This window comes from Periplaneta americana, chromosome 2, assembly GCF_040183065.1.
Source record: "Periplaneta americana isolate PAMFEO1 chromosome 2, P.americana_PAMFEO1_priV1, whole genome shotgun sequence".
In the NCBI taxonomy this organism is placed as follows: Eukaryota; Metazoa; Arthropoda; class Insecta; order Blattodea; family Blattidae; genus Periplaneta; species Periplaneta americana.
This window is the reverse complement of record NC_091118.1, coordinates 26363614-26378400: the sequence shown is the minus strand read 5'-3', so window position 1 is coordinate 26378400 and position 14787 is coordinate 26363614.

Sequence of the window (14787 nt, the reverse complement as noted above, 5' to 3'; positions counted from 1 at the left end):
GGATGCACAGGACAATACTACATTAGAGATGCCAATCAGGAAGGAACGTATTATTATTATTATTATTATTATTATTATTATTATTATTATTATTATTATTACTACTATTACTACTACTACTACTATTATAGTACATGGCATTGTGTGATTTTATCCTCTTTTGGTGATATCTAGTATTAGTTGGCAACACTGAAGAGACGGCCAAATTATTCTTTTAGGAATTACTATTACATGATCCTTGGTATAGTAGCATACTGTATTGGAGGAGATACGCAATAATAGACCAACCGACAATTAAAAAAAAAAAAATTGGGATATGTGCACAAATCTGTTGTTGGCTGGATTATTTAAGTCGAAAAAAATCAAGAATGTGATATCTGCAATCTGGTGATATTTATAAGCAAAATTAGTTTATTGCATAAAATGTATTTATTTATTTTGTTTTGCAATATTTACTCAACTGCTGGTCTGTTATTAAAAATCGGTTGGCCCTTTTTAGTGTTATTTGTGCTATATTTGTAATAGTATGAATGTTACAATACTTCTTTCATGAATATTTAATAAATAACCAGATTTTCTTCAAAGGTGAATATCTCGAAAGCATGTTTTTGTCGGTTGGTCTCTAATTGCGTAACTCCGTCCAATAATGCCAATAAAACAGCTGTCATTGTGTCATTACTTACAGATGACTCATTAGACTTCCGCCATGCATTTGATAGCGTTCAGCATAAGTATTTGTGCGAGATCGTGCATATTTGCTTGGTTTCCGCACAAAACCAATCCGCGGAAAGTCTAAAATTCCACATTCAGTATTCCCAACCTAACACACATAACAATTTCCCTCTTCTTACCGCTTAAGTGACATATTGATTTTACTGCTTTAGGCTTTTAACATATTATTTTTAGAGACGTTCAATATAGTAATAATTATAAATTGGAAACTTACCACTGCAATTTCACCTAAATTGCACTGTTAATTATTGTTTTTAAATATTTGCAAAAATTAAGTAAACTCTACAACTCCACTAAAGTTACTGCATTCGTGATGCAAGTAACATTAAGGAAGCCGTGAACAAATCAACAAGATTCCAGACTCATCATAGACTGGGGGTGTCCACACCTGTGGAGTAACGGTCAGCGCGTCTGGCTGCGAAACCAGGTGGCCCGGGTTCGATTCCCGGTCGGGGCAAGTTACTTGGTTGAGGTTTTTTCCGGGGGTTTCCCTCAACCCAATATGAGCAAATGCTGGGTAACTTTCGGTGCTGGACCCCGGACTCATTTCACCGGCATTATCACCTTCATCTCATTCAGACGCTAAATAACCTAAGCTGTTGATAAAGCGTCGTAAAATAACCTACTAAAAAAATAGACTGGGGAAAAAAAAAAGACAGACGTATGTGACGGCCTGCTGGAGTATAGTAAACACAGAAAATATTTTAAAGCAACAATGTTGAAGATAGATATTTTTGTTTTGCAAATTTGCCGTCATTGAACAGAAACCAAGATGGAGATTTCATTGCAACTAATTAGAAATTCCTCTTTCAGGTATGTAATAAATGATCTTCGCACAAAATAATGTACGATACACGAGCGGTATGTTTTCTTTCAATTCTCGGAAATTAAAAAAGCTCAACTACGTTTCGCTTTTTCAAACTTCTCCTCGAACATGAGAACTTCAACATACCGCTCTTGTAACGCATATTACTATTATATGAAGTTATGCGATGGCATGGTGTAAGTGAAAAAATGATAGACTATATGCGGTGTTTGTACACCGATACGTGTTCTGCCTTACAAATCAATGGCTGCCTAACTTCCAACATTTCTGTAACACGATCTATTCTTCATGTGTGCCTTGCCTCCATGGTATTATCTCTCTTGTGTTGAACCAGGGGTGCTCAACCTTATGAATATTGCGGGCCAATATTAAAAAAAAAGTTCTTTTGAGGGCTGCAGACATCCTCCAATAATAAATGCAATTTACATAAACGTCTTGCTAATTGAACCAATTATTTTTGAAAGGTCACATGTCCACTTTTGTCAATTTTACAGGAGAAGCAAAAAACTGTTTATTTTGCTAATATTACTTTGTAATGTAATCAGATATTTTTTATTCGACGACAAAGATGTTAAGTTACATTTACATGCATAAATTAATGGTATCATCACTAAAACTTAACTGTAAAAAATAATATTTATGATGGACTTGTGCCCTTTCAATAAAAAATAAGTAAAACGTAATAAAATGAATTTTTATGCTCTTAAATGTGTTTTAACTATATTAACTAACAAATATTTAAGAATATAACTGTTATGAACGTTAGTTCGCTAAGGCAAGATCTCTTATTTTTTAAATCAAGCAATTTAAGAGCATGAAAGCTTTTAAATTTCTTCATTAAACACTTCCTGTGAAGTTTTCAGTCATCATCATTGTTTTTTTTCTTCTATCGGCTATTGGGGAATTTCTTCATAAAATTGAAGATATTCAGGAAGTACATACTGCATAACTTGGCTGACATCTTCAACTTTCTTCTTATTTATTGCAACTTTTCCATAATATGATTTACTTTAAAGTAGTTTCGAGTCATTAGGATACATCGCATTAGTTCTAAGCAATAACTTGAATGTGTGTCATTACTCCATCAATATATTCATATGCAGCCACTGAAGGCCTTCCCGGGGACTTAGCATCAGAAACCATAACTGAATACTGTGAAATTTAAAAATATATTTTGTGATCTTTAGGCACTCCTTTTCCTAATGATTCAACTACGCGCCATTTTGTAACTGTTGTCAACAAAGAATGGAATCATGACATTTTATATTGTACATCATGCAAAGAATGATGGGAAAAGAAGAGAGTTTGTTACTGATAGGTCACATGTCCTGGACACGTGTCCTTTCAATAATAAACGAAAACTTCTTTACACTGTAACACTGGGTAGAGTGCACATACTTGTGCCTATTCTTCAGAAAACGGTGCGCTGCACTAAGAATCATAACTCCATTTAACAAAAAAGTGGACATGTGACTTTTCAATAATAATCGATTCAATTAGTGATTGCTGTAATTTATAGTAATTAGGATGTCTGTTCAAATATATATATATATATATTTTTTTTTTTAATTTTAAATTTGAAACTTTACTATCGGGCCGCAGCAAACGTAGTGGCGGGCTACATGAGGCCCGCGGGCCGTGGGTTGTGCATCGTTCTGTTAAACTCTCTCTTCTGTCTTCTGAACGGAGGTTATCTGGGATGAGTATAGGTTCATGTACTCTTAACAGTTCAAGCGTATTATGCTCAAGATATGAGTGTTGTTTTATCGCGTGTATCCTTGACGACCGTGGATAACATGAAAATCCTTGGACTCTTTTATCATAGTCAAGCCAAGATGATACAGAGTTTAAACTGGGATCCCATTGTTCGTAAAATTAAAATTTTACCAAAGACATGTAAGAACTTAGCATTAATATTTATAACGTATATGGGTTGTGCACGCATATACAGAATGGGAGTAAAATAACCTTGCAGATTGAAAACGACGATAGTGTACACTTAAATAAATAGAAAACCTACATTAGAATACTTTTTGTGATTAAATGCGCGATTTTAGAAAATTAAGTTTAAAGTTTCAGCAGTCGGCAACATCGCCGCTAACATACTCTACTAGTGATACAGATGTAAGAGTTCAACGAACTCGGTGTGTCTCGGTATTTGAGCTGCTCTCTGCCTCGACGTTGCCAGTTGGTCGCATCGTGCAGTGACTTGAAATTAGAAGATTTTAAAATTAAATTTACACGAAAACCGTCCACACTTTTGATATACACTAGAGGGATGATTTATTCTTTATTAGATTTGGTATCGATATGGACAAAAATCACGATCTTACTCGCAATAGTTACCGAATTAGAGGTTATTAAACATTTGAAAAAAAACATTTTTGTTTTCTAAAAAACCTATGAACTTTCCACCAATATGATATTATACTTTTTTGTTACATACAACATGAATTAATTGGAGATTTATCCTTCGAAGAGGTGGAAAAATTCAAATATCTTCAAATATCTTGGAGCAACAGTAACAAATATAAATGACACTCGGGAGGAAATTAAACGCAGAATGAATATGGGAAATGCCTGTTATTATTCTGTTGAGAAGCTTTTGCCATATAGTCTGCTGTCAAAAAATCTGAAAGTTAGAATTTATAAAACAGTTATATTACCGGTTGTTCTGTATGGTTGTGAAACTTGGACTCTCACTTCGAGAGAGGAACATAGGTTAAGGGTGTTTGAGAATAAGGTTCTTAGGAAAATATTTGGGGCTAAGAGGGATGAAGTTACAGGAGAATAGAGAAAGTTACACAACACAGAACTGCATGTATTGTGTTCTTCACCTGACATAATTAGCAACATTACTTAAATCCAGACGTTTGAGATGGTCAGGGCATGTAGCACGTATGGGCGAATCCAGAAATGCATATAGAGTGTTAGTTGGGAGACCGGAGGGAAAAAGACCTTTAGGGAGGCCGAGACGTAGATAGGAAGATAATATTAAAATGGATTTGAGGGAGGTGGGATATGATGATAGAGACTAGATTAATCTTGCTCAGGATAGGGACCAATGGTGGGTTTATGTGAGGGCGGCAATGAATCTTCGGGTTCTTTAAAAGCCAGTAAGTAAGTAAGTACAACATGAACTATTCGTTCTGAAAATCTGCAAGGTTATTTCACTTCCACCAGTATATTCTCTCAGTTATGGTACATTGCACAAGTTATTATTTGTCCGCAGAAGCATGTTCGATAAATTACTGCGGCCATCTTGTGGTATATTTGGCGAAGGTATATATTTAAGTTCCCGATATCGACTTTGTATCTTGACCCGGAATATGGAGGGCTTAGATTATGGAATATACATTTTAAATGTTTCAATTTATTCTTGTATAGAGATCTGCAAATGGGAAAAAAAAAACAAAAAACAAAAAACAAAAAAACAAAAAAACAAAAAACAAAATGCAAGCTTTATATCTGCCTGGTTTTCTGATTGGAGAAATTCTATGGATTTGCAAATTCCTTCTAATTTAAGTCTCATACCTAAACATATACGTACAATACCTTCAGATTCATTTTCTGGAATGCAGTTACCCACAAGATCGATAATCAGTAACCAAACATAGACCTACTTTATACCTACAGCTTGAAGAGATGTATAATAAATCGATAACGCAAGTGCACATAACGAGGAATAACCCATCTAATGCTAACTTTAGCCGTGTTTGGAAGAACATTAGTGTGTCTATCTTATCTACGAGAATAAAATGTAATTGAAGACTTCCCTCGAATGAGGGTGTAACCAACAAATCTATAATGTGTGTTTCAGGAGAAAAGAAAATTATTTCAGGGGCATATTTCATTAGACCTATATTTACTAGCAGAACCGTTTTATTAATCGAGGATAAAAGTTTATTCAGCTATTGGATGCATTAATTAATTTTTATAAATGAATGCTTTAAAATTACTTTTTCCGCCGAAGTTCACATATTTCATTAATTTTATGTTACATCCTTTTTCAAGGGAGGTCTTCAATTGGTTTTCGGTGGTAGGCTACATGACATCATACCTACTCGGGTACAGCTGTTTAGAATTCATCTTTCCCAAGATGAAAAGTGTCTTCACTGTGGACAAACTGAAACTCTGCTACATAAACGTAGTGAATGCACCGAGTCCAAACAATTTGGTTTCAAGTCACACATACCTGCAACCTACAGAGATCACAAGATACATATGGTTTAAATCAGAAATTCTTATCCTGCCGGATTCCATTTTAGTTCATCCCTTAAGGGATCTGTCTTGCCTGTGGATGCTTGCACATACTGTAAGTTTTGTATTGTGTTCTCCAGAGGATGTGTCCATAGACACATATAAAAATTACATACAAATAGAAAAAGAAAAACTTTTGAACAGAGAACTATTAATTGAAGCCCCCAGTCCCCTTTGCTTGTATGATTAGAAAACCATTTTTGGAATTGCAGACCTCTCGCTAACTATGTGCAAGAAGAAGCTATAAAATAAAAAGTATAAATTGAGGGCTTTTGACTTCCTCCAACCACTTAAATGTGTGTTTCCGAAAACCTTTAACTTCAGAACCATGTTTAGCAATAAAATAAATATTTAAAATAATACATTATTATTTATTTTAACAGTTCATAGATAAACATTATAAATACAAAATAAACAAGTTATATTTCAGGTCTGGAGAGAATTCATTTTTATTTAAAATGTTTAATAATGAGGTATTATTTAAAATGCAAAGTTTTTTAATTTACATCATGAAAGCTAACTAAACAAGTTAGAGTAGGCCAAGGCAATACTTATCATTGAAATATAAAAAATGAATAATTAAAATTCAATTCCAAACGTCTAAGGAAAAATAATTGTGTAAAAAACTATAATGAATAATAAATTAGTTTGGAGAAGGCAGTGACATTACGTATTATTGAGATATATAAAAAAGTAAATTAATTTTAATAAGTTGGCACACAAATTCCACAATTTGGGACATCTGGCCGAAATCTACGGCTGACCACTAGGATCCAGAATGCAAAGCAGAGGTTAAATTAAAAATACAATATGATTGCGGAGAGAATACGGAACAATGATAAATTTAAAAATAAAGTACAATTTGATTTCGGAGAAACATGAGCTGAAAATACATTGAAGAGTAATGAAATGAAGTAAAAGAAATTACATAGTATTATACAAATGATTGTGTAAAATGGATAATGAATCTCTCAATACCATTAGACAAATTTTGTTAATGTCCTCATTAGAAAATTTAAGAGAAAGAAGAAAGGTTTTGGTTAACTTAAATGAAGTTCCCCTAGCGCCAAAAAGAAGTCCTTTCACTTCCCATGTATTAATATTCATTTTGTATCTCTCACTGAAGTGAGGAATACATGGGTTGTAAATAGACTTCTTTTCATCGTTAACGTTATTGGCTTATTGATCATCCTTCTCAAAACGGACAGTGGGGTCAAGAATGAGGCTTCTTTGATTCCGGCGATCGATGGCTATAATGTCTGCTCTTCTCGTTCACCCATTCTCAGCCAAGCAGTGCACTTCTTCGTAAACCTCCCACTTTGCCTTCCGAAGAGTGGTTGCGATGGAGCTTCTCACTTTATGGCGGCGATTGTTCCTCAGTAGTTCTCCTTTAGTGCAATAACCCAAAACATGCACAATAAGCAGAATAACAATCGATAATATACTATTTCCTAGTAAGAATATGAAACACAGTCTGACGGTACCTATAATCCCTGCTCACATATATAATAGCTTTATAGGCTTTGACGGCAACAACTTTTATCAATTGAGGGCCGTTTTTGCAAAACTTGCTAACTGCAAAATTTGAAAAATTGAGATTTTGGTGGATCCGTTAACATAAAGCAGGCCTCTACACGATGTTCAAGTTATCTTAGTAAAATTGAATTATTTCTCTTCATTATAGTGTGTCAAAGTGTGATGGTTGCACCTATAACCTATTTGTCTTCATTCAGTTTTTTGTCTCTCCTGTAAAATTTATTTTTCAGTTATCAAGTTTTGAAAAACGGTCCTCAATTTCACTATGCTGCCATCTAGCTACTGCATAACAAGTCACATTGTAATTCTCATTTGAATTGCATGGAGCAACTATATTTCCATCTAGCGGTCGTTCTCAATCGACGGTGGCCATCCTGGTGGTTGTTCTCTTCCACATGTTACCGTTTTTAACCCTCCTGCTACCAAGAGGGGTAATGCGATTACCCCAGTAACGATTTTTCAATATTATTTTTATTTTTCTCCATATTTATTTTTGAAATTCCATGTATTTGTACGTTATATGTCTACTAACAATTTGAATCAACGATAACATAAATAATGCCCTAATTTAAGATGTAATTCACATTATTTATGTGGGGTGTTCTGTTACCCCCTTGGTAGTCTGTGTCATCACAATTCCAGGATATAAAATTCAATCTGTAGCTTAATTTCTTCATGACTATGTTTGTCTGCCTCCAAATTATTTTATTTTGTGTTATTTATAACAATTTTTATGTTGTTATTTATATTATCATGATCTTTTATTCGTAATTTTTTATTTTTTATTTCTGTCTATTAAGGTTTTTCTTTAAAGTGATTTTTTTTTAGAAATAATTAAAAGTTTAGCCTTTTTTCGATATGCTCGTTGTAGCTAGGCGGTGTTGGAATACAGTACTTGAATTTCAATAAATAACTAAAATTATATTTATTAGTTTATTTACTTAGTTATTTAAAAACACTGTATCAACTATTAGGTTGTTTAGCGTCGGTGGGATTGGTGATGGCGAGATGGTATTTGGCAAGATGAGGTCGACGATTCGCCATAGATTACCTGCCATTTGTTTTACGCTCGGGGTTAACCTCGAAAAAACTTAACCAAGCGGGAATCGAACCCACGAAATAGTGCAACTCAGGATCGGCAAGCAAGCGCCTTAGCCGAATGACCTACGTCGGTGGCGGTTTAATATTTTCATATTTTTATTTATTTATTTTTAGAAATTAATTTTTGAATGGTTGAGCTATTTGGACTTTTTCCATTGCTAATTTTCAAAATTGTAGCACAGCGTTTCGAAGAGTGGATCTCTCTTCGTCGTCAGGTGAAAACCTACTGTGGGGATCGTTACAAAAAGTAGGCTTGCACCTGACGACAAAGAGAGATCCACTCTTCGAAACGTTGTGCTACAATTTTGAAAATTAGCAATGGAAAAAACCCAAACAGCTCAACCATTGAACAATCTACCACTGCTCTCCCTTCTTCATTCAGTTCAAATTAATTTCTATTTTTTGTATTATAAAAATGTTATTGAGTTGCTCATGATTATATGTATGGTATTATAATATTTTATTTCAATTACTAACTGAAATGATTTCCAATTTATATTATAGTGACATTCATTTTATAAATATGTTTTCCACAATGTCATAATTATGTAGCGTTAAGAAGTTTGTCTTGAAATGGAAGAGATCCAAATTTAAATTTACTGTATATGTTACCTTATAGTGTCACCAGTAACATATATAAAATTCATTAATTTTGGAGTAAGTTTTCAACAAAATGGAACAAGACTTTTGAAACAACCTGTGTTTTTAAAAATAGAATGATTATTTTATATTTTTACATTTTTGTGAGTCTATATTCAATAATATATAAATCGTTCATATTCCAAATGCTTAACGAAGATTGGTGTATGTTTTGATAGGGGTAATTATATTACCCTCATTAGTAGTAGTAAGTTATGAAAAACCTTGGTAGCAGAAGGGTTAACCTTTTTTCGATAACAATTATAACAGGCCCGGTATGTCACCACACAATACCACAAGTCACACGGTTAATAAATTTATACACTCTGGTATTACCACCGTCTACTATATATTAGGAAACCGGCCGAAAGGTATAACATGAAATTTACGGAATTTAATTTTGTATGCAAAACAAACCACACTTTTTCAACACTGTTAGATGGCACCCCTGTTCACAAGGTCCTTGAGGATAACGGCTACTTTAATAGTTGCTTCTTCTCCACCTAATTCAACGCCCCTATCAGCTATTTCGCCCAAACTTCCGATAAAAATTTCTTCCAAGTTGACGTGTTTCTTCGCGTCGGCCATAATAAACGGTAAGAAAAAACTGCTGTGTAGAAATCCATAGACGGCGTGATCTGAAAAATCTTTCTGAAACTTTTCTAGAGAATAATTTTCCGTCACATTATCCACAGGACATCCCAATATCTCAGCCAGGTTATTTATCACAGATGTGTGGTATTCCTTGAACAGATCGTCCCAATGTTGCTCCCTCAGTTCAGACGACATGTTCAGGTAGGCGAATAAAGACAGATCAATACACGGTGACGCGTATTTCACAACTTGTAGATCAAAAAACTTCACTTCACACGGTTTTCCACAATCGTCATATCTAAACATCATGTTATTTCTACAAAAATCACCGTGACACATCACAGTTAATGGCTCTTTTGGTGTTAGCAATTGCACAAGCAATTCACTGCATTTTGAAAACTTATCCTTCAGTTTCTTCACAACAGTCTGATCAACTCCTTTACCTCTAGCGAAGTACTCCACAGCTCTTAACGTTGTTATCTTAAAGAACAAATCGATATCGGCCTCTGAAGAGTTCGCAAATTTCTGCACTCGTAACTTACTTATTATGGTGTGGAAAGCAGAGCCTTCTAAATTCTTCATTCCGTATGACACAGCGTGGAGACGACCCAAGGCCCTCAGTGCTAAGACACAATGATCGTAGTCCAGGAATACCTTCATTTCAGTGGTTCTGAATCCTTCAGGTTTCATGTCTCCTAGAACCACAACATCTTCATCAGGCGCAGAGTCTGATCTTGCGTAATAACACTCAGGAAATATGGACTGTATAGAAAAACTTACTCGTTTCTTAAGAAATTCTTCCATTAACGGAATCATCTGTGTATATATCAAAGTCTCATTATGAAATAAAACCTCTGTGTCCAAGAATTGTCGAATGTATGGATCTTCTTGTGGAAGTTTTATCACCATGTAATATCTTTCGGGTGAATCTGCTTCAAATTTAAGCAACACGTTTATGAAGAAAACGTTAGACATGTAATGATCTTCTTTTTCCTTAGGCGTCACTTCGCAACTGGTAATTTCCGTCCGTCCTTTGTTTCTATTTTTGAAACTCCCATGTTGCAGTATGATCGGGACAATCTTGTCTGTTATCCGTGCAGCTTGGTCCATTGCAGTAGCGATACTGAGAGATGACGGTATATTTAGTGCTAACAAGACCTTGAGCTGTGCCTCGTAGCCTGTACGATGGACGATGGCAATCATATTATCGTTAGCACAAGTATTGCGTAATATGCAACATAATTAAGCTATATCACACTCGAAATGTTGCCATTTCTATTTATAACGAACAAATCAAAGATACATTGTATCCATAAACTTTTTAAAATATCCCTGACCCAATGGACCGCTATTTTTTGTCATGTATGATAAACTGTCTTTTTTCAATTTCCGTGCTTTATCCAATAATTTGTCATTGTATTCTACTACTGTTACAAGATCTGGTTTTGCATTTAATTATTGTAGCATATTTTGTATGGTCTTGCCATGCTAACATATGTACGACCATACCGAACTCTTTTCTCATACAGTCAATTTTTACTGCGCCATTAAGTAATGTGACGTAGCAAGAAAACGATTTTCACGGAAATACACGTTTTCAGAATCAATGATATCGAAAAATTGTTTTTCGGAATTTCAATTGTATGTCTTTGTATGGCGATTTAGTCTCTACTGTTGAACTTATTTAAATGTTACGTTATTTAATATCTACGAGTCTTCAGAACCGGAAGTAACGCGTATGCCCATTCACAATGGAAACCTAACCGTTAACTTCAGAATGTTATTCCAATTCCTAGAACTATATTCTTCAAGAACTCTCCATTGTTTCTTGTGTGTAATACTCACAACTTTCTGTCTTTAAACTGTGATTCCCAATCAGATTTCAGTTTATCAATTAAACAATTTCATACAATATTAAAAAGAACTTATTTCCTTAGGTGTATAAATTTTGAATAAGAGTATTATAATGTTTTACTCGAATTTTGAAATAATTCTGCATAATTATATTGACATTCGGCACTAATATTAACTTCAATATTATATTCTATTATCTATTATGTATCCTTTCTTTCGTTTGTGTTGCTTGTTTTGTTTCTTTTTCACTATTATGACGTATTTTGTAATTATAAATTGCATCAATCTCAGCGATCTATAATTGAGGACCGTTTTTGCAAAATTTGCTAACTGAAAAAACTAAATTTTACAGGAGAGACAAAACACTATAGTAAGCAAGTGTTGCTGTATGTCTCACTTATAGCAGAAAGCAAGTTTTGAAAAAACGATCATACTTTGACACACTACAATGAAGAGAAATAACCCAATTTTACTAAGACGCTTTGGACATCATGTAGAGGCCTGCCTTATGATAACGAATCGATAAAAATATCAATTTTGCAAATTTTGCAGTTAGCAAGTTTTGCAAAAACGGTCCTCAATTGGAAGCTTGCTTCTGTTGGAGGTGAAGTTGAAATAAATAAATAAAAGTTACCGTAAATTAAAGAAGTCATACCACATAACCGTAGAAATACTTGCTAACTATGGAAATATAGCAACAGCGTTATTTCAATATATATTCTCTTCTTTACTTCAGGGCTCTATGTGTATTGTTTCAAAATAACGTGAAGTCTGCAAACTTTTATGTTAACGGTTTATGTTCAAGTTCAAAGCTACGCATGCGCAATTTATTACCCGATATCGAAATATTTTAGAATGGTGGGTCAACACGAAACAAAAATTAGGGAAATGGATGAAGTACTATAACATTCTTCGAGAACAGTAAATGAAAGGACATGAAGAATATTTGTATGGATTACTGCGGGACATATGAGCCTTTCAGAGCAGAAGTGGTGTAAGTCAAAATTGGGTAATGAGGCTTAAAGTAAAAATTCTGCAAAATACAGCGCAAAGTAGCAATTAATATGTCCTTCGTGCTATCCACTGACAACTAATAGTTTAAATAAATTGAATATTTATTGCTACTTTGCGCTGTATTTTCCAGAATTTTTACTTTAAACCACGTTACCCAATTTTGACTTACACCACTTCTGCTCTGAACATCTCATATACAGTGTTCCAGAAACGCCGTTCATTTCTTCTTATTATACTGTAGTATACTCGCATGCCTCACATGTTATGTGAATGCATTTTGAAGGAGTATCATTGATAATGAAATATATATTCAATAATTAAAGTTTATTACCATTCAAATATTTACTGTAAAGTAGCTAAAGCAACATTTTCATCCATTCCTAATGGAGAAATTTGGGTTGCCTATTTGAATATTGTGGGGTACGTTTCTATGGCAGCCTCTACTGGATGTTCATTTCAAAGTGTGTCATGACGTCACTGTTGTTGGGTCACCGATTTGAAGCGAGTTTCAGCTTATATATTAGAGAAGTTGCCTATTATTTAAGGCGTTCTTCAATCTGAACTTGAGAACGTGTACGGTATAACTTGAACGTCGTAGCAACAGATGGCGGTCTGTACGGTCTGTGTGCTACCATAACCTCTTTCGATCTGTGTTTTGCGCCGGCAAGTCGTACGCAGGGTATTTGTTATCATCGGTTGCGTACGGTAACATTCCACAACACAAATCAAATGCTCCGTGTCCATGTTGACCGTCGAAGTTAATGTCAACAAATACGTAAATAATCGTCTTAACCCTCTCCCCATATCCCGACAGTACGTATTTCCAAGCAGTTCACATTCCTGCCACTACCGGCGTTACCGTACGTATCGGTACGTACTCTTTAGAATGAACGCCGTACTTGCTAGGCAACTTCTCTGCCTCTTAGGTTATACACCTCTGCGGAAGTGTAGGAAGATTGAATTCTCTAGGCTCATCGGCTAGCCACATGACGGCATACAGCGAGCCATGACACATTTTGAACTGAACACCCAGTATATACTGTAAGATATAATGAAAATCTGTATAACCTCACTAACAAATGCGTTAAGAAGAGATTATAAACCGTAATGATATGGACACTAGCACAAGCTAAATACACATTAAGAAGTGTAATATCTGTAAAAGAACCGGGTAGTGTTGGATTATAAGATGCTACGATATAAATGCAATACTAGTACAGAAATAACGTTTTGAAAATGTCGTTGTAACTGCAGTAATACCAGGATAAAATTTAAATACTTTGAGGAACAAAATATACATTCTTCCACAAATAGACCTGGAATGTCACCAGTCACTCAATACCACAAGTCACACTGGTAATAAATTTATACACTCAGGGATGACACTGTCTATTATTCCGTATTTTAGGCAACCGGCCGAAAAGTATAAATTGTAATTTACTGTGAGTTCTGAAGTTACTTATTGCATACGAAACAAACCACACTTTCTCAACACTGTTAGATGGCACTCCTGTTCACAAGATCCTTGAGGATATCCGCTAGTTTAACAGTTGCTTCTTCTCCACCTAATTCAACGCTCGTATCAGCTATTTCGACCAAACCTCCGCTAAAAATTTCTTCCCATTTGACTTGTTTCTTCGCGTTGGTCATAATAAACGGCAAGAAAAAACTGCTGTGTAGAAATCCATAGACAGCGTGGTCTGAAAAATCTTTCTGAAACTTTTTTAGAGAAAAATTTTGCATCAGATCATCCACAGGACACCTCAGTATATCAGCCAGGTTATTTACCACGGATGTGTGATACTCCTTGAACAGATCGTCCCAATGTTGCTCCCTCAGTTCAGACGACATGTTCAGGTAGGCGAAAAAAGAAACATCAATTGCTGGAGATGCATATGTCACAACTTGGAGATCAAAAAACTTCACTTCACACGGTTTTCCACATTCGTCATATCTAAACATCATGTTATTTCTACAAAAATCACCGTGACACATCACAGTTAATGGTTCTTTTGGTGTTAGCAATTGTACGAGCAATTCACTGCATTTTGAAAACTTATCTTTCAGTTTTTTCACAACAGTCTGATCAACTCCTTTACCTCTAGCGAAGTACTTCACAGCTCTTAGCGTTGTTTTCTTAAAGAACAAATCGATATCGGACTCTGATGAGTTCGCAAATGTCTGTACTCGTAACTTACTTATTATGGTGCGGAAAGCAGAGCCTTCTAAAT